General features: G+C 43.5%; 1 protein-coding gene across 4 annotated transcripts in view; it reads right to left on the minus strand.

Annotated features, from left to right (window-relative positions):
• Positions 1–12,314, minus strand: part of MAP3K13 (mitogen-activated protein kinase kinase kinase 13) — a 136,771-nt gene extending 124,457 nt beyond the window's left edge. For 3 of the 4 annotated variants that reach the window (XM_054040351.1, XM_054040347.1, XM_054040349.1), the window contains exons 1-2: positions 12,180–12,250; positions 5,725–5,854 (exon numbers count right to left, since the gene is read on the minus strand). The gene's annotated coding sequence lies outside the window, so the exon portion shown is untranslated. The other variant, XM_054040350.1, reaches the window with a different exon arrangement.
• Between the last annotated feature and the right edge of the window lie 9,690 nt (positions 12,315–22,004).

The raw sequence follows: 22,004 nt of genomic DNA on the forward strand, positions 1-22,004 counted from the left end.
TGAATGAAGATGGGATTTAGTCAATACATAACCCAGTTTCATTCACTGTCCAAGCAGCCCAAAGAGGCAGGCATCCTGCGGGAAAAATGGTATGGAATCATGTCTTTAGAGACTATATAATAATTCATATGCACAGTGGCTCAGTTATGCCTATGCCATTAAGATTGACATTTCCAGAACAGTGCACACTTACTCGGCAACCTCATTGTTCTTCTAGCAAAGAATAGAAATATACAGATATGAACTTCTAGCTGGAGTGTGTAATGGAAGTTATAAAGAGGCCTAAATGCTTCCATTATAACCTCCCTTCTTCAGTGCTCTCAATCAGCATTCTGCTTAGTTCCATGAACACCCTCACAGCTCAAACTCCATACACACAGTCATGCACAATAAAAATAATTTTCTCTGGGCTACCTTGAGCTTGTAGGCGGAGTGCAGATTGGAACACTGCTGTAATTAGTAAGATACTTGTTATCTATAGAAATCATGGCATGTGCACCAAGGCTGTCTTATAAAGCCTTACAAAATTCAACAAAATCAAAATAGATTTTGACCCAAAACCAAAAGGCACAGTGCTCAGGCAGGCTGGCCTCTTTAAGGGGAGATGAGTCCAGCCCTACCTGTAACACAATTACAGGCAGAGAGAATGAGCTAAGTTACAAGAAGTTCATGTGGCTAAATCAGGCCTTTTGAGGTGAAAAGACATAAGCCTGTGGAGAGCCAGAGATAAGAGAAGGGAGACTCCAGGTAGGAAGCCCTGTTAGGAACTGCTACTTGATAGAGAGCAAGTCTGCTTAGTGGAAAACCTCAGCAGGGACAGGACTAAGAACCTTGCACCAAGGGTTGTGAGGCAGCTAGGAAGGCTGGAGGGAGTACTTGCGTTTTCTTTTGAACTTTGTTAATAAACCAGCCCCCACAACAAGGTGTCACTCAACACATTAAAGCCAATGCTGAAGTTATGAGGAGCCTAAGAAGGGGAAACTGAGGCAGTGGCTAGCCCAAAGCCATCAAGAAGGCAGTGGTGCTCCACACAGACAGAGAAAACATGGCCAACTTTAAACACAAATGCTAAAACTTTTGAAAGTTACACACAACTGAAAGACACTTAAAATGGGAACACTTATGCAACTTTAACTGGCATTGCTGTGTCAGGAACACTACATTTTATGTTTTTTTCCCCCACAACTCTGAGAACCAAAAAACCTCTTATGTATTTGAACACACTCTTTACAGGAGTGGAGACACAATACAAGAAGTAGTTGGCCATTTTTTCATTCAAAGAACTCACAAATACTACAGTCAGCAACGGATACAGTCTTATTTCCAGTTCTTCACCACAAGCTCTCACTACAAAAATATATCCATACAAAGACTTTTCTGTAAACATGATTCAGTCTCATTTTTTAAATACTTGCTTCTTTCATGCTGTGAGTTACCTTATTTGTGCATCCCCTTGGCAAAAAAACCCAAAGGTCAAGGTACACAGATACACAGTGGCTGATATGCCTCAATGATTATGACACATGAAACAAGGTTCTATTGAAACCCCACAAATAGATATTTCTGAAATAACAGGGAAATTCCAGCAGAGGCAAAGTTCAAGGGTAATAGTACTGCACTTAAGTATATATTCCTTTGCTTCTGTTTCTATGGCAATACACAAGAGGTGGTTGGGGGTGGAGGGGACCAAAAAGGTTACTTATACTTAAGGCTACAATTTAATTGGGTATTTTTAGTAAAAGCCATGGACAGGTCACAGGAAAAAAGCAAATCAGGGCCCCATGACCTGTCCATGATTGACTCTTGGGGGTGGAGGAGGAGCACTGCAAGGGGGAAAGCCAGGGACTCGCTGCGGGGGAGGGACCCCATGGGGGCCTGTTACTGCTCCAGCCCCGCCTAAGGGGGATCCCCGGGGGGCACCGCCAGGAGGGGGAGGGCGCCCCAGGGAAGGAAGAGCGTCCAGGGGAGGAAGGGCGCCCTGGGGGGAACAACAAGTGCTGCCAGAAGGGGGGGCCGCCAATGCTCCGGCCACCGCCAGGAGGGGTTTGCCCAAGGGTCAACCCCATTAGCAGCTGCTCGGGCCCAAGCAGCTGGCTGCAGAGCCGCTTTAGCAGCGGCAGGTGTGCCTATCCCTGGGGCTGCCTGAGCAGCTGGCTCCGGAACCAGCTGCTTGGGCAGCCTTGGGATCAGCCACACTGGCCGCTACAGAAGTCATGGAATCCGTGACAGACACGGCGCCCTACTTGTACTACAGTAAAACTGTGGTTCTTTGAGATGCTGTCATCAGTGTGGTTTGCACTATAGGTGCATGTACCGGCAGGGCACCTATGACCCTCTCTCAGTTCCCTTGTAATTTGAAACCCTGGTAGCTGAGGCCTCAACAAGGATTGAGGTGGGACATGGGATCCACACGGACTACGATATCTCTAAGAACCACAGTTACTGCAGAGGGTAAGTCAACATTTTTTCCTCTTTCAGCCTGAGTCATTGTGGATCCCACTGTAAGTGACTGGCAGGCAGCATCCTCTCAGGATGGCAGGAAATGAAGCATTCCAGCTGCAAACAGTAACTGAAGTACAGCTCTCACGAATGTGGCATCGGACTTAATAGATAAGTCCAAGGCATGGTGTTTGACAAAGGTCAGTGGGATTCTCCACATTACAGATTTCTGATATTGGCACATTCCTGAAGCAGGCAGAGGATGTTGCTTGATTTCTGGTGGAGTGATGTTCAGTGGATGCAACATGCCATGCACACAGCAAGATATGCTGCGTTACCCATTTTCATGTTCTCTTTAGACCTTTAGAACATCTAGCTGTGGCAATAAACAGAAGGGACAATGTTCTAACCGGTTTGGTCCTGTCAATATAATAAAGACAAGTCCTGGTAACACCAAGAGCTATAGCTTCTTTTCTCCCAGCATCTAGTGTGGTTTCAGTAACAAGACAGGTAGACTGACTGGCTCAAATGAAATTTCAAGACCACCTTAGTAGTGAACTTCAGGTGAGACCTTAGCACCACCTTGTCCTTGTGGAATGTCATATAGGGGATTGGGCCATAAGCACCAGAAGTTCACTCACTCTTGTGGCTGAAGTGTCAGCCACCAGGAAGACCAACTTCAGAGTGGGGAAAGGAACATCCGAGAGAGGCTCAAACAGAGGTTCCATGAGCTTCAGGAGGACCAGTCCCCAGCAGGAGCAGGTTCTCTGACTGGCGGGCAAGTGTGTAAAAGTTCCTTGAGGAACTTCAATATCATGAGGTGAAAAAAGATCAAGAATTCCAGGCTGGGCAACACAATGGAGCACTGGCACTCAGCTCGCCCTATCGGACTAGGAAATGCTGAGCTGTGAACTTAGCATGGGGTCTAAATATATCCAATGGCCTCTCAGACCAGACAGAGCTACAGGGCACTTGTGAAATGGCTCCCTCCCCCCCACAACTGAGACCCAGCGACATTTGAAACACCCGTCACTCACAAGGACTTGGGGGGGGAGGGGAGGGGAAGCACCACCACCCTGGCCTCTACAGAAGGTAGGGCAGAGAGAGAAGAAGCAAGCCTCAAACAACTCCCTCTGATTTATGTGGCAATGAAGGTCCAACTCTTATGACTCCCCAAAACAGGGAGTGATGTTCCTAGCCCTGCTTTCACTAACACTAGCAAGGGGGAGAATGAAGATGTGGCCATGGCTCAATGTGACCTGAAAGAACAAATACATCAGGGTCAAGGAAGGAAACAGGCTAGCACTGTTCCTGGTCCCATCCTCAAACAACAATAGTAGCCTCAGCAGAGACAAGAATTAAATAATAAATGAAAATGCTTAGCACTTACATAGTATTTTTCATCGGCAGAGCTCAAAGCCCTTCATAATACTACACGACCGCAGGATGGGGGACCGAAGCCTGAGTCCGCCTAAACCCCACTGTTCCGGGTGCGGGAGCCAAAGCCAAAGGGCTTCAGCCCCGGGCGAGGAGTCTGTAGCCTGAGCCCCACCACCCAGGGCTGAAGCCGAAGCCTGAGCCTCGCTGACCAGTTTGAAAACCGCTGTACCATTTCCTTCTCTTTTGTTTACAACTTTCAAACATATATTTACTCTTCAGCCCACCTGTAATCTCTCCTCATAAATCAGTCTCTTCAGCCCCCTGATCACTTTTGCTGTTTGAAAACTCTGTATAGTTTATCAGTCTATTTCTTGTAGCGTACAAAGCAGTACTACAGGGGTGTTCGCACTGGAGCCAGGAAGAAGGACTAATCTTTCTTGCTCTGTGATGTGATTCCCTCATGCATGACAGCCCAAAAATTGTATCTGCCTTTTGACTACCATAGATTGCTGCAAACTCATATATAATTTGCTCTCCATTAGCCCCCCTACATCTCTTTCAACATTACCATTTTAAAGATTTCTCCTTCTCATTTAACTTCAGTATATTATTATTATTTAGTTTCCCCAGAAAGATTTTTCCAAGTTGCATCTCATTGTGGGGGAGGGGGGGAAGTTATGCTGTTCATATTTCTGATCTCCCCACTGGTATTTGCAACCCCTCACAATTTACTTCTCCAGTGCCAAACTGGTGCACTCATGCAGACTTCCCCCCTCCCCCCCAATTTCCCTCTCACCAGACTGACACTTCCTTTTCCCTTTTGTCTATCTTGTTGTGAGCTTATTACTACTGTTGTAATAGTTCTTGACTTATCTGGGACAAGGAAAATTATTCTGAGATCTTTCAGTCCTAGCTGCTAACCTGCTCTGTATTAAACTATCCAGGGTGCTGAGAAATCATACTGAATCCCCAAGCAAACATTTAACATCCCCTTCAAATTTATGTTTTAGCAATCATCCACATTTACTTTAGAAGTCCATGAATTACTAGTTTTGCTGCTACAATTGCCTAATTTCTTTTTAGGTGAAAAGAAACCTAATATTAGAAAATTGTTCTATGCCATGTCTATAACAATATAATAGTAAGAAATAATAATAATACAACATTTATTTAACAGCACTCAGTCTGAAAGATCCTGTAACAGGGTGCCCGTTGCGCCCCTGCGTATCCAGCCCCTTGGCCCCGCTCCTCCCAGACTCAGGGAGGGTCCAAGCTGGTGCAACATCTGTGCTCTTTATTTGTGTCCGTTTCCCACCACCAATTTCCTACTATATACAGGCTATTTACAATGGCTTGGCCTAACACAGGCCTGGTCAGCAACAGAGTAGCAGGCTTCTATCTCTCCCTGAGCCTCCCATCCCTCCTAGTCTCCGCCCCTCTTCCACTCACTTCCTCCCAGCCTATAGCTCCTGTCTACTGAGGCTGGCAGGTGCAGTCAGTGATTATGCAAACCTAGGCTATTTAACCAGCCCCAATCCATTTCCCTTGATGGGGACTGGAGTGGCAGGAGCTGATTGAGGCTCCCCCAGCAGTGCCCTGCCACAGATCCCAATGAGCTGTAAGTCTTAATCCATCACTAATACACAGCTATTTCTTAGGCAAGATGTTGCCACGCTTTAAATAGCATGCAAACATTTAGAAGACAGGAAGTGAAGAATGCTGGCTAAGATTTTCAAAATATGGGATCCTAAGTCCATATTTGTCTTCAGCCTGCACTCCTTCAAAAATCCAAAGGCATTCTGCACTGATGTAAAGGTCTACCTACCCTAATCACTCTGCATGATCAGGACCCTAAGATGTTGAAGACTCACCTGCCATAGAGAGCAAACAAAATTAACTCCTTACCTTTTACAAGACACTCTGGGTTCCAGTAGAAAGGTATGAATTTGCTCATTTTTGGAAGACTTAATGGTCCATGTGTTTCTGTTAATTTGATCTGTTTGGTGCTCCTCACAGAAATTGGTATTCTGGAGATCTGAAAAGAATGCCAATTTAATGTACATATCTCCAATAAAGCGCACACAGTTACATACATATTGCACTTTACCTGTTTTCTGATGGCTCCATAAAAGTTCATCTCAAATCAAATCGGACACTTATTCTGCTCAGAACCACAGTTCTGTTTGAGCAAGAAGAGGTTTTCTGTTAACATCATAACATCAACCGAGCTCAGGGACCCATTGCATTAGGTGCTGTGCAACTATTAGTAGAAGTCAGGTGAAGTTACTTCCCCAAGGTCATACAGCAGTTCCGTGGCAAAGCCAGGAACAGAACATTAGTCTCAAGACTCCTAGCCCATGCTCCCTCTCACACTTTATTAGTTTACATTTACATGGCTTTAGGTTTTTAATTTTGGACATTGCGATTTCATGTACTGCTGAAAAACTGTAGTGTAGTTCTGTGGTATTTGATTTTCCCAAGGTCTCGGAGACTATTCTAACCATGCCAGCACGTAAACCTAGACCATGCTAATTCCATCCATACTACACGATGATTGCGTTTTGTTTGTAGCATGAATGGGACAACAAAGTTATAGCATATATAGTGCTAAGAGACTATGACAAGGTTCTCAATAGCAAAACAGCCTCCACTCACACTAAGAGTACTGAATGTCACTGAGAAGGAACGCATTCACAGAAAGGCCCATTTTGTAAGCAGAATAACCTAGTTTGACAGTAATTTAATTTGGCTGTGCCCAAACCAAGTTATAGCATGGCATTTGTGTGGATGAGGCCAAATTGTTGTTTAAAAAGCTATACACCACGTTTCAGACTGGGTCTTCACCAGGGCTAATACACTGTTTTAATATGGTAATAACATTTGTTCCTATCTGCACAAGCTGAACCAAACCATGCTATAGCCTGGCCAGTCACAGCTGCTCAAAGCAAGACCTCATTCACTTCACAGTAAAATGGATGTACGTTCTAAAGCAAGGTCCCTACATTCCGCGGTTGCTGCTGCTGGGAGTTCTGAGGAAGATTCAGATACATATTTAATGGGGAATCTTAATGCATTAAATATAAAAAATAAATATAGTCAGTGCAGCAACCTCTGTGATATTTAGTTTCATTTTATACTGTCCCCACAATTTCAGTTTTCAACATGCAGCTGTCATTTTTAAGTTTCAGAGTTAACAATCCATTAAATGAAAAGGGCAGTTGACACCTGATGTTTCAGGCTACATGGAAACTCAGGAATATATTTGTGACTCAGTTAAAATTTTCAAGGTTCTCTTTGCAGCCAGAAGGCTAGAAATATTCTTTACATTTAAAGTGGAAATTCTAGAACATAATTCTGCAGCAAGGGGTGAATTCGGCAATGGCAGAATCATGGAATACATAGGGGCCAGCTTAAAGGTGATCTACAAAGGAAACAATTGTGTTTCCTTGTTTATTATGTGTAAAGGAGACTGAGAGGCTATTTCCATACCCTTCCTCCACTCTACCACAGACAATTTTCCCTCCCTTTTGCCTGTATTTTTACACTAGAAATTCAGCTCATGCTACCCTGACTTTCCTGGAGGACTCTAAAGGCAACAGAAAAACTAGCATCATCACATCACAAGTACCAAAAGTGCATATAACTTAAGTGTGACTGAGAAGGGAAGGGATTTTTAGTCAGACTTTTTAAAACTCTTTTTATTCTGTGTTATGGAGGGGATCAGTCTAGATCAAGGATTCTCAAACTGGGGATTGCAACCCCTCAAGGGTCACAAGGTTATTACCTGGGGGTCACAAAGTGTCAGTCCTCCCAGGAATGGAGCTGGCAGCCTGAGCCCATTAAATTAAATAAAATTAAAAACCCCTGTTTTTAGTTTATAAGGGGGGCTGAATTCAGAAGTTTGCTGTATGAAAGGTGTCACCAATACTAGAAGTTTGAGAACCACAGGACTAGATGATCAGAAAATGGTCTTAAAATATAGGTATTTATACCTTTTTAGTTCAAATCTTTGACCAACAGTTCAGGAAAAATCCCTGTGACGGTTTCAGTCCCTGTACTTATTCAATTAAGGGCTGAGAAAGTACACACACCTCAGTTCTCACATGTTTTTGCAGGTTACTTTTAAACTTGGTAGCTTTATAGTTTAAATGGGCCTTCAACAATGGCCATCAGCATTACACAAAGAAGCCAAGAAAAACTCTCAGATTAAGCCCCTGAACTCTACGAAGAAGTCACAATCCAAGTGCTAAATCCTGACCTCAGACACCCAAACAAAACTCACAAATTTCAACTGGAGTTGTGTCTGCATATCTGAGAGCAGAATTTTGCCATAAAGATATATGGAAATGAGCACCACATTATGGTACTGAGCTCAAAAATCAGACTGCTGAAAAATAGGAAGGGTGGTGAAGTGCATTGGAAAACAAAAAACCTAACCCACCACTACCTCCCAGCCCTTCTACACAGCGACAAAGCATTTTCTAAACATTGATGAATTAAGCCTCTTTAGGTCTTTTATCTCCATTTTACAGATGGAAAAACTGAGGAACAGAGATTAAAATGGTTTCAAGATCCCAGGAAGCTCGTGGAAGTGACTGAATAAAATCCCGACCTCCCAATGCACAGTTTTATGCTGAAAACAAGACCACCCTTCTGCCATAAACTGGACGCATCAATTTGTAACAGATGGAGGGTGACCCATTGTACGCAGAGCCACCTTCTAATTGTAAATACATGAGAATCCAAAGAGAAAACCCAGCTGCAAAAAGCTTCTGAGTGAGCCAGAGCTTGTACTAATTTTTTTTTTTTTTTGCCCAGGTGTAAAGGGCACAAAATAAATATCAACGTAATCTGCCATAAAATATTGTTTCTCTCAGTTTCTCCATCCTAGGCACTGGGGTACTGCCACTGGACCTTAATCAGGATGTCCATCTTTTTGTCAACAAAAATAAAGTGAGCACTGTACACTTTGTATTCTGTGTTGCAATTGAAATCAATATATTAGAAAACATCCAAAAATATTTAAATTGGGGCTGTCAAACGATTAAAAAAATTGATCATTATTAATTGTGCTGTTAAAGAATAACAGAATACCATTTATTTAAATATTTTGGACACTTTCTACATTTTCAAATATATTGATTTCAATTACAATACAGAATATAAAGTGTACAGTGCTCACTTTATTTTTGATTACAAATATTTGCACTGTAAAAAACAAAAGAAATAGTATTTCAACTCACCTAATACAAGTACTGTAGTGCAATCTCTTTATCATGAAAGTTGAACTTACAATTGTAGAATTATGTACAAAAAAAAAAGCCTGCATTCAAAATAAAAACGTAAAACTTTAGAGTCTACAAGTCCAATCAGTCCTACTTCTTGTTCAGCCAATTGCTCAAACAAGTTTGTTTACATTGCAGAAGATAATGCTGCCTGCTTCTTGTTTACAATGTCACCTGAAAGCGAGAACAGGTGTTTGCATGGCACTGTTGTAGCTAGGGTCACAAGGTATTTACATGCCAGATGCACTAAAGGGACATATGTCCCTTCATGCTTCAACCACCATTCCAGGGGACATGCGTCCATGCTGATGATGGATTCTGCTTGATAGCCATCAAAAGCAGTGTAGACCGATGCATGTTCATTTTCATCATCATGAGTCAGATGCCACCAGCAGAAGGTTGATTTTCTTTTTTCGTGGTTTGGGTTTCGTAGTTTCCGCATCAGAGTGTTGCTCTTTTAAGACTTCTGAAAGCATGCTGCACACCTCGTCCCTCTCAGATTTTGGAAGGCACTTCAGATTCTTAAATCTTGGGTTGAGTGCTGTAGCTATCTTTAGAAATTTCACATTGGTAGCTTCTTTGCATTTTGTCAAATTTGCAGTGAAAGTGTTCTTAAAATGAACAACATGTGCTGGGTCATCATCCGAGACTGCTATAACATGAAATATATGGCAGAATGCGGGTAAAACAGAGCGGGAGATACAATTCTCCCCCAAGGAGTTCAGTCACAAATGTAATTACCGCATTTTTTTTTAACAAGTGTCATCATCATGGAAGCATGTCCTCTGGAATGATGGACGAAGCATGAAGAGGCATATGAATCTTTAGCGCATCTGGCACATAAATAGCTTGTGACACCAGCTACAACAGTGCCATATGAATGCCTGTTCTCACTTTCAGGTGACATTGTAATTAAGAAGCAGGCACCATTATCTCCCGTAAATGTAAAGAAAGATATTTCTCTTAGTGATTGTCTGAACAAGACGTAGGACTGAGTGGACTTGTAGGCTCTAAAGTTTTACATAACTGCACTCAAAAACAAAACATTGTAACAAAAATTATTTTAGCACTTTTACAGTGCAAATATTTGTAATAAAGATACAAAGTGAGCACTGTACACTTTGTAGTCTGTGCTGTAATTAAGATAGAGATATTTGAAAATGTAGAAAAACATCCAAAATACAGTATTTAATAAATTTCAGTTGGTATTCTATTGTTTAACAGTGCAATTAATCACGATTAATTTTTTTTGAGTTAATTGCCATTAATCGACAGCCCTAGTACAAATAAATGTTCCAAGAGTTGACAAGGAAATCTTAGTTTATGAACTAATTTATGAATTATTAATTAATTAAAAGATGGGCTCTTTAACAAATTAGGCATCCTGTATCAGGATTTTCTTTGTCTCAAATATATTAAAACACACACTTCAAAGTTTCCATATAATTAGAACTAGCTGAAATCTCCCAGGTAAGTTTCAATTACACTAAGTTATTAACAACAGTTCTATTGGCTGTAACGAGCAGCAGTATGATCGAGATTGAATACAGGTTTCAAGAGTTCCCACTGGTAGATGGACTGGCCCAACTGTGACTTCTCATTAAAGATTCCATGGCTGCATGCTAGTTTAGGCACCAATACTATCATCATGGTACTGCTGCCTCAGCATATTAAAGCAGCACTGCTGGGAGAACTGATTCTGGGGCACAGGGGGGATACCTTAAACCAGAGACACACTGTTATTCTGGGACTGGGCTCTCCCTGCCCCAACTTCACGCAGTACTAGTCTCACTAACACAGACCACTAAACCAATTGAAAAGTAAGGACCAGACTCACTTTGGTTCCTCTGCACTGCTCCAGTAATTTAAAGCAGCTGTAAGCCAGCTAAATTGGCCAGTGCACTCTCCCTGTTTTGTGCCACCAGTGGCTTTCCCATTAAAAATTAAAGTTTAATAATTTAAGACTGATATTTCATATCTACAAATCATTAGAAACATTGCATGGCAGAATTCTCTTTGTTTTTTTGTTTAGGAGTCACATGTTAAATTTTCATAATTTAAAATAATGAAATTCCCAGCCAAAAATAACTCTATCTTAATGTAGTTAACGTTGACAGTACATATCAGTAACTTAAATTAAAGAACATTACAGGACGCTGTAATTATCCTAAAATAAGTTAAGATTAGACAAAAAAGAAATGTTAATGTAAGAAATGAACATTTAAGGCACCTAAAAAACTTTAAAATTGCACTGTAGTAATGCCATTAGAGGGGGAAAACTGAAACAAATCAGGTGTCTCTAAAAATCAGTTTAATCTAATCTGGGACCAGAAACACTAACTTGTGTTAATTAGGATAAGAGAAAGGGGGTTGGCCTATAATCTCCTTTTAAAAATATTTGTATATATCCTCATATTACCAAGAGCTCTGAAGTTTCAGGACTTTGAATTATTTGGCTAAATTTCTGAACTGAGACACTTTAGCTAAAGGCTTAGTGAGTCCCCAGGAGAATACATTCTCTCTTTTACAACATATGAAATTCAAAACTTATGTCTATTATATACAGTAACTAATATAGGATGTATCTAAGACCTTGTCTACACTGCCACTTTACAACACTGTAACTTTCTCGCTCAGGGGTGTGAAATGCAGAGGGTGTAGGTGGGTGAGGGAGTGATGGCTGGCTGGAAAAACAGGTGGGGCTCAAAATAAAAGGCAGTGTTGGCTCATATGGCTCCGAAATGTTAGTTACAATACAGCCACTGTATCAATCTCATCTACTCTACGGCAGGCTGCAGCCTTCTTTCCACTGCCCCTCCCAGGTTCCCTCCTCTGTCTCTCCTGGCATTGCCCCCACTTGTCCCGATGATACCCATACACACCCATCTCCCACCCACTGCCCTGGGCGAGGCTGAGTCCACATTACCCCCCAACAGCCTGCCTGCTCGGCTTCAGCCCGCCCACCCACTTGGCTCCGACTCCTCCTCCTCCCCCCCCATGCCCGCGCCGCTGCGCCCCCTCCATCACGCCCTCCAGACGCCCGATCCCGGCGTTGGCGGAGGTGCCCCACATTACCTTGCCGAGGGCTACACGTACACACCGGGAACACCTAGCCACCGCCTCAGACTGCCACTGCAGCTCTGCCGCTACCACCTGCTACGTTACCTGCTGCGTCAACAAACGCGTCATTTCCTCCATGCAAAACAAGGCACTGGCCCCAACCAAAGCCATCCCGACGCTGATGGCGTCACTGCCGGCTCCATGACACCTGGGGAAGCAGCTGAGCCAAGCGCCTGCGCACTAGAGTTCGGGAATCGGGACGCGCGCGTCGCGGGCGGGGAAGGAGCTGCACTGTTCTGTTGCTCCCTATTTCGCGTCTATCACTTGCGCAGCTCCCCTTCCAATCCCAGCCCTGCACTGGACATGGCCCCGCTCCTGGCGCGCGCCGCGCTCCCACAAAGGGCCCTGCCGGCGGGTCGGCCACTCATAGTGGGGAGGAGGGAGCGCCCTGCCCCTGCCAGAGACTGGTGGGTACCTCGGGCTGGGGGGCAGAGAGGAGTCGAGAGCCCCCCACACACACTTCCCGTAGACCCTATCTGGCTGAAGGGCTCTTGGTAGCGAGACTTAAACAGCGACGGGTGGAATGTGGGTGCGGCGCCCGAGTTCTCCCTGCTGCAGGCGGAGACAGAGACTGACACTGGAAATGGGCGGAGGTGCTGCCTCTCACCACACCGGCAGGCATTTGTCCAGCCTGCTCTCACAGGCGTCACAGACCCCACCCTCCCTGGGGAGCTTGGCCCAGAGCCCAGCTCCCTCAGCGTGATGGGCTGCCCCGAGCACTGAACCTAACTCTCCTGGACTGCACTTACACCTTGGCAGGCGTCGAGAACATAGTGCCCCCAGGTGTCTGGTTTTCAATCGGAAAGTTTGGTCGAAAATGGATCCTGGCAGCTCTGGTTGGTAATGCTGACCAGGCCTATAAATGTCCAGTCGGAGGCACAGCAGGACTAAGTCAGGCCCCCTGGCTCCACGTTGCTCTAGCAAACTAAAATTTATTAAAAAAGAAAAGAGAGAGAGTGTTGGTTAAAAGATCAATATACATACAGACTTGAATTCAATTCTTGAGGTTCAGATACATAGCAGAGGTGAGCTTGTAAGTGCCAAAAGTCCTTTTAGATATAGTCCATAGGGTATAGTCCAATGTCCATATTCAAGGTGACTCCAGTCAATGACTGGGGATCTCAATCCTTATGGCTTAAGGTTTCGCCCCCTTGAAACCCAAAGCAGATTCGAGATGAAGTTGGATTGTGTCCCAGGGTTTTTATACATTTCCAGCAGCCTTTTGGCCTGAGAAAACAATAGACTCAACTCTCCTTCTTCCAAACATCCTGGCAATTAGCACAGGGTAATTTATCCATTAAACAGTTCAGATACAGGTTACCACAACCTTCAAAGAGACATATAGACAATAATACTATTTCACTCAAGTATCTTCCTAAATGTTAATATTCCTTTTTTGATCTTTGAATCAAAGCTATAGCGATAGACAAGACTTGTTTGCTTACATCACAAGACCTGAGCAAACACCTACCCTTCATTAACATATCTTCCTAACCAGTCTCTAAAGTTCGGCCACGGGTTAGGTCAGTCTGTGAGTCAATGAACTCTTTCTGGCCCTGTCATCTTTCAATGACATATTATATTACACTCATAATGTCACATAAGGAAAAGCACTTACTTAGCAAGTGGTGAGGAATGATTATCTCCAGCCCATCAGGAAGGCCTATTGAATCCAAATGGACCATTGTGAGCCATCAAAGAACAAGGACTTTGTTGATTGCTCCCGGCACACCTTTGAAGAGTGGGGTGCAGAAGCACTTGTCCTATCAGCTTGAACTCTAGGGAGATGGGGATAAAAATCCTTGACAAGAAGGAATTAGGGTCTTTTTATGCTGTTTGGACTCTAAGGGACAAAGATTCCTAAACATAAGCAACAGATTTCCAGGATTAACCTGTCTTAGCCCTAAAAGACTTATCGAGCTGGCATATTTCAGCAGCTCGATCACTATCTGAAACCTAAGACTGCAACTAATTTGTGTGTGTCTGTTTACCTGTTTTATCCTTGTAAATAACTGTTACTTCTTTTTCTTAGTTAATAAATCCTTAATGTACTATAGGATTGGCTACAACTGTTTGGTGTGAGATCTAAAGTGCAAATTGACCTGGTGTAAGTGACTGATCCTTTGGGACTGTGAGTAACCTGAATATTTTGTGATATTTGGTGTAAAATGACCATCAACCACAGAGTCAAGCTTGCCTGTGGGGGCAAGAGAGATTGGAATGTCCAAGGAGATTGTCTGTGACTCCATGTTAAGGCTTTATGGTGCCTGAGTTTACACTTGTTATGTGGTTGCTGAGATTTAAGTATAGAACTCACAACCAGTTTGGGGTTTGTGCCCTGCTTCTTAACAGTCTGCTTGAGGTTAGTATTCTTGTTCATGAGCCACTCCAAACAGTGTGACAAGGGGGTCAACAAACGTGGACAAGGGTGATCCAGTGAATATAGTGTACTTGGACTTTCAGGAAACCTTTGACAAGGTCCCTCACCAAAGGCTCTTCAGCAAAATAAGCAGTCATGGGATAAAAGGGAAGGTCCTCTCATGGATCAGTAACTGTTTAAAACACAGTAAACAAAAGGTAGGTGCATATGGTCAGAGAGAGGTAAATAGTGGGGTCCTCCAGGCATCTGTACTTGGACCAGTGCTGTTCAACATATCCATAAATAATCTAGAAGAAGGGATAAACAGTGAGGTGGCAAAGTTAGCAGATGATACAAATTTACTCAAGCTAGTTAAATCCTTCTCAGACTGTGAAGAATTACAGAGGGATCTCACAAAACTGGGTGACTAGGCAAGAAAAAGGAAGATGAAATTCAATGTTGATAAATGCAAAATAATGCATATTGGAAAACAATCCCATCTATACATACAAATGATGGGGTCTAAATTAGCTATTTGCACTCAAGAAAAAGGACTTGGGGTCACTGTGGATAGTTTTCTGAAAACATCTGCTCAATATGCAGTGGTGGCAATCAAAAAAGCTAACAGAATGGTGAGAACCATTAGGAAAGTTATAGATAAGATAGTAAATATCATAATGCCACCATACAAGTCCATGGTACACTCACACATTGAATACTGCATGCAATTCTGGTCACCCTATCTCCAAAAAGATATATTAGAATTGGAAAAGATATAGAGAAAGGCAACAAAAATGATTGGGGGGGGGGGTACAACAGTTTCCATATGAGGAGAGATTAAAGAAACTGGGATTATGCAGCTTGGAAAAGAGCTAAAGGGGGATATGAGTCAGGTTTATAAAATCATGAATGGTGTGGAGAAAGTGAATAGGGACATGTTATTTACCTGTTCACATAACACAAGAACCAGGGGTCACCCAATGAAATTAATAGGCATCAGGTTTAAAACAAACAAAAGGAAGTACTTCTTCACATAATGCAGAGTCAACTTGTGGAACTCATTGCCAGGGGATGTTGTGAAGGCATAAAGTATAATTGGGTTCCAAAAAAATTAAGTTAATAGAGAATAGGTCCATCAATGGCTATTAGCCAAGATGGTCAGGGACGCAACCCTATGCTCTGGGTGTCTCTAAGCCTCTGACTGCCAGATGCTGGGACTGAACGACGGGATGGATCATGTGATAATTGCTGTTCTGTTCATTGCCTCTGAAGCATCAGGCATTGGCCACTGTCAGAAGACATGCTACTGGACTAAATGGATCATTGGTCTGACCCAGTATGGCTGTTCTTACATTCTGATAACATTTAACAGCGTAAGGATAAGCAGAACTGCATATATGTAAGAAACTGCACAGTAATCATCAACAGAGGGTCCTGTGGCACCTTTGAGACTAACAGAAGTATTGGGAGCATAAGCTTTCGTGGGTAAGAACCTCACTTCTTCAGATGCAACAGTAATCATGTTAGTGTTGTGCATGTGTAAGAAATTGCAGAGTAATCATGTTTATGAGAAAAAGAAAAAGACAAAGTAACTAAAAAGCTAGAAAAGACTGGTTTGAACTGATGTTGAGGAGATTTAACATGGAAATGAGAGACTAATACATATGTGTAAGAAAAGATAACAAAAAGTTGTAAGTATCAGAGGGGTAGCTGTGTTAGTCTGGATCTGTAAAAAGCGACAAAGAGTCCTGTGGCACCTTATAGACTAACAGACGTTTTGGAGCATAAGCTTTCGTGGGTGAGTACTCACTTCATCAGATAAAGGTCTGTTAGTCTATAAGGTGCCACAGAACTCTTTGTCGCTTTAAAAAGTTATAAATAAATTTGTATAACAAAGGGAGGTTGAAGCTGTGTTGTCCGGTGCTGGAGACAACTGTGATGGGATCATCCTGATGAGTTTACCACTTGTGAGTAATAGATCATAGGTGCAAACCAGTATTTCACACTTGGTGATGATTCTTTCCTCACTGGATTTGCAGTTTCAGAGCAAACATTTTTACAGTTACAGAACAAACACGTAAGTATTAGCTTATAGCATGGGTTACAGATGGTATATGTGAGATTAATGTATGCAGCCACTTACAAGCATGACATAAAGTCTAAACACATTACAAGTCTAGTCTAATACCTATTTTAACAATACTAACATACAGGTGAGTCAGATTGTTTTCCAACTATGCATTTGATAGTGTTCAGTTGAGGCCTAGGAACCTTGGCACAAGCTGTCACCTGATCTACCAGCGTCACACCCCTCCAAGAATTTTAATAGATTGGTGAGGCATGATTTCCCTTTACAAAAGTCATGTTGATTCTCCCCCCACAAATAATGTTCATTTATGTGTCTGATATTTCTGTTCCTCACTATAGTTTCAACCAATTTGCCTAATACTGAATTTAGGAAAAAGAACAAGAACCATTCTGGCCACTATGGGTGTAGAAGCCCTCTACACCAACATTCCACACACAGATGGACTACAAGTCATCAGGAACAGTATCCCCGATAATGTCACGGCAAACCTGGTGGCTGAACTTTGTGACTTTATCCTCACTCACAACTATTTCACATTTGGGGACAGTATATATCTTCAAGTCAGCGGCACTGCTATGGGTACCCGCATGGCCCCACAGTATGCCAACATTTGTATGGCTGACTTAGAATAACGTTTCCCCAGCCCTCGTACCGTAACACCCCTACTCTACTTGCGCTCCATTGATGACGTCTTCATCATATGGACCCATGGAAAAAGAAGCCCTTGAGGAATTCCACCATGATTTCAACAATTTCCATCCCACCATCAACCTCAGCCTGGACCAGACCACACAAGAGATCCACTTCCTGGACACTACAGTGCTAATAAGCGATGGTCACATAAACACCACCCTATACTGAAAACCTACTGACCACTATACTTACCTACATGCCTCCAGCTTTCATCCAGACCACACCACACAATCCATTGTCTACAGCTAAGCTCTAAGATGCAACCACATTTGCTCCAACCTCTCAGACAGAGACAAACACCTACAAGATCTCTATCAAGCATTCTTACAACTACAATACCCACCTGCTGAAGTGAAGAAACAGATTGACAGAGCCAGAAGAGTACCCAGAAGTCACCTACTACAGGACAGGCCCAACAAAGAAAATAACAGAACTCCACTAGCCGTCACCTTCAGCTCCCAACTAAAACCTCTCCAGCGCATCATCAAGGATCTACAACCTATCCTGAAGGACGATCCATCACTCTTACAGATCTTAGGAGACAGGCCAGTCCTTGCTTACAGACAGCCCCCCAACCTGAAGCAAATACTCACCAGCAACCACATACCACACAACAAAAACACTAACCCAGGAACCTATCCTTGCAACAAAGCCTGTTGCCAACTCTGTCCACATATCTATTCAGGGGACACCATCATAGGACCTAATCACATCAGCCACACTATCAGAGGCTCATTCACCTGCACATCTACCAATGTGATATATGCCATCATGTGCCAGCAATATCCCTCTGCCATGTACATTGGCCAAACTGGACAGTCTCTACGCAAAAGAATAAATGGACACAAACCTGACATCAGGAATCATAACATTCAAAAACCAGTCGGAGAACACTTCAACCTCCCTGGTCACTCGATTACAGACCTCAAAGTCGCAATACTCCAACAAAAAAATTTCAAAGACAGACTCCAACAAGAAACTGCAGAATTGGAATTAATTTGCAAACTGGACACCATTAAATTAGGCTTGAATAAAGACTGGGAGTGGATGGGTCATTACACAAAGTAAAACCTGTTTCCCCATGCTAATTTTTCCCCCTACTGTTACTCACACCTTCTTGTCAACTGTTGGAAATGGGCCATCCTGATTATCACCACAAAAGTTTTTTTTCTCCTGCTGATAACAGCCCAACTTAATTGATTACTCTCGTTATAGTTAATATGGCAACACCCATTTTTTCATATTCTCTGGGTATATATATCTTCCTATTGTATTTTCCACTGCATGCATCCGATGAAGTGGGTTTTAGCCCACGAAAGCTTATGCTGAAATAAATTTGTTAGTCTCTAAGGTACCACAATTACTCTTAGTTCTTTTTGCTGATACAGACTAACATGGCTACCACTCTGAAACCTGATACCACAGTTAGTAGTTCTACAATTTCATATTTCTGTTCCTTCAGAACTTTGGGGTAAATACCATCTGGTCCTGGTGACTTATTACTGTTTAATTTATCCGTTTGTTCCAAAACTTCCTCTACTGACACCTCAATCTGGGACAGTTCCTCAGATTTGTCACTTAAAAAGGATGGCTCAGGTGGGAATCTCCCTCACATCCTCTTCAGTGAAGACCGATGCGAAGAATTCATTTACCTTCTCTACAATGGCCTTGTCTTCATTGAGTGCTCCTTTAGCACCTCAATTGTCCAGTGGCCCCACTGATTGTTTGGCAGGTTTCCTGCTTCTGATGTACTTTTTTTTCTTAGGGCTTGGCTACACTTGCAGATGTAAAGCGCTGGAAGTTAAACAAGCCTTCAGAGACTGCAGCAGGGAAAACGCTGCTGTGTTTATACTGTCAGGTGCAAGTGCACGAGTGTGGCCACATTAGCAGCTCTTGCAATGCCACAAAGAGCAGTGCATTGTGGTAACTATCCCAGAGTGCAAGTGGCTGCAACCTGCTTTTCAAATGGGGGAGGTAGAGTGTGACAGGGAGTGTGTTGTGTGTATGTGGAGAGACAGTGTGTTTTGGGGGGCTGAGAGTGTGTCAGCATGCTGTCTTGTAAGTTCATACAGCAGCAGACCCCCCCCCCCTCCCACCCTACCTCTCTCTCTCACACACTCACAACAGCAGCATCCAACACAGACCCAGGGTCTGAATCACTTGCAGCTCTGGGACAAGTTTACCCAAAAACAGCTCACAGAAATGTGCTTGTCCTTAGCACTCAGATGCCCAACTCCCAATGGGGTCTAAACCCAGATAAATCTGTTTTACCCTGCATAAAGCTTATGCAGGGCAAACTCATAAATTGTTCGCCCTCTATAACACTGATAGAGAGATATGCACAGTTGTTTGCTCCCCCAGGTATTAATACATACTCTGAGTAAGTTACTAAATAAAAAGTGATTTTATTAAATACAGACAGTAGGATTTAAGTGGTTCCAAGTAGTAACAGACAGAACAAAGTAAGTCACCAAGTAAAATAAAATGCGCAAATCTATATCTAATCAAACTAAATACAGATAAGTTCCTCACCAGTTCCAGAATGCTCCCTTTTACAGGCTAATCTCCTTTTAGCCTGGGTCCAGCAATCACTCACATCCCCTGTAGTTACTGTCGTTTGTTCCAGTTCCCTTCAAGTATCCTGGGGGGGGTGGAGAGGCTCCTTCCTTAGCCATCTGAAGACAAAATGGAGGGGTCTCCCACGGGTTTAAATAGACTCTCTCTTGTGGGTGGAGACCCCCCTCCTCCCTCCTATGCAAGGTCCAGCTCCAAGATGGAGTTCCGGAGTCACCTGGGCAAGTCACATGTCCCTGCATGACTCAGTCTTTACAGGCCGAAGCCATTGTCCACATGGTATCTTGCAGGTCTCCAGGAAGACTTCTTATGTGGATTGGAGCATTCCAAGATACATTGTTCCCCAAGTGTTTCCTGATCAGGTACTTAACCTGGCGAATTCCTTCCTAAAGAAGCTGACTAAATGCCTCACAAAGCTTACTTAGAAACCAAGCCAGCATACAGCCTATATTCTTAACCTTAAGTAGAGAATGATATATATGTACAAATAGGATGAATAGATATAGTGGACCATAACCTTTACGGAGATATAGTACATGGCACAGGCAGCACAAAACATATTCCAGTGATGTCATACATACATTTATAAGCATCCCCCCCATAAAGCTTATGGGGTACACTGTCACATCCTCACCCACCTTATCTCTTTAATATCCTGGAACCAACCTGGCTACAACCATAGATGCTGACTCTGTGGGTGATCTGGGGCTGGAGCACCCACGGGGAAAGATTAGTGGGTGTTCTGCACCCACCGGCAGCCAAGCTCCCCTCCCCCCCGCCCCACCTCCTCGCCTGAGCACGCCGCGTCCCAGCTCCTCTGCTTACCCTACCTCCCAGCGCTTGCTGCCGCCAAACAGCTCTTTGGCGGCGTAGCAAGCTCCGGGAGGGAGGGGGGAAGAGCGGGTACGTGGCGCGCTCAGGGGAGGAGGCGGGGAAGAGGTGGGGCCGGGGCGGGGATTTGGGGAAGGAGTTGGAATAGGGGCAGGGAGGGAGCGGAGTTGGGGCAGAGACTTTGGGGGGCAGGGGTGGAGTCGGGGCGGGGCCGAGGGCAGAGGGGAGTCGAGCACCCACCAGCGCCAGTAGAAGTCGGCGCCTATGTCTTCAACTACACTGCATACAAAATCACACATTGTCATTCTGCATTTTTAAAGTTGTGTGTACACAACTGAAAATCACTAGTGAATCATACTTTTCTTCAAACATTAAAACATCAGGAAGGGACCTTGGCAAGGACCGCAATACTGACTCTTTCCAGAAGGTGCTGCACTGAAACCACTCAAATATTTCAGAACTTTGAAATCACCTGTAGCAACGGGTACATACAAAAAAACAGCAACAATTAAGCTATGATTCTGGCAACCACTAAGATGCTTAATTTGAACTGGTGACTTTTGTTAACTATTTAAACTTGAAAAACACCTGCAGCATGTAGAGTGGGAGATAGGAAAGGTAGGGAATGCAGAGCATCAGCTCTCATATCTCTGTGCCTAAGGTAGGAGTCCATATTGGTAGGTTCTGTGCTGGGAGGGAGGGATCCATATCATACAACTTTGTTCTAGGAGCTGAAGGGATTTTATCTCATTGTATTGGGCCTGAGTAGAGGGCGGGGTATGGATATCATTGCCTTGTGATTACGTGAGGATCAATATTTCAGTTCTTTATGCCTGTACCCGATCTCTGGTCTGTTCTTTTGAGAGGAAAAGTGAGGTCACTATCTCATTGCTCTATGCCAGAGGTGGGAATATATTATCATATTGCTTTCAACCTCAGGAGTGGTTTCCATAGCTCGTTGCACTGTAGCAGGAGAGGTCTGTATCTTATGGTGCTCTTTTTAGGGTGCAGGTTGCTATCTCACTGTTCTACCAGGAGGTCCATATAGTATGATGTCTGGGGAGTGAAGTCTATCTTCTTTGGCGGTGCTGGGGAGGAGAACTGTATCTCATGATTCTGTGCCTCAGAGGATTCTGTAGTTTATTGTTCTGTGCCATGTCTCATTGGTCTATACCTGGTGGATAGTGTGTATCTCATTGCTCTTTACCAGTGGTGGGAGAGGGAAGGGTTTGCA

Source organism: Malaclemys terrapin, chromosome 9 (genome assembly GCF_027887155.1).
Source record: "Malaclemys terrapin pileata isolate rMalTer1 chromosome 9, rMalTer1.hap1, whole genome shotgun sequence".
NCBI classification, from domain to species: Eukaryota; Metazoa; Chordata; order Testudines; family Emydidae; genus Malaclemys; species Malaclemys terrapin.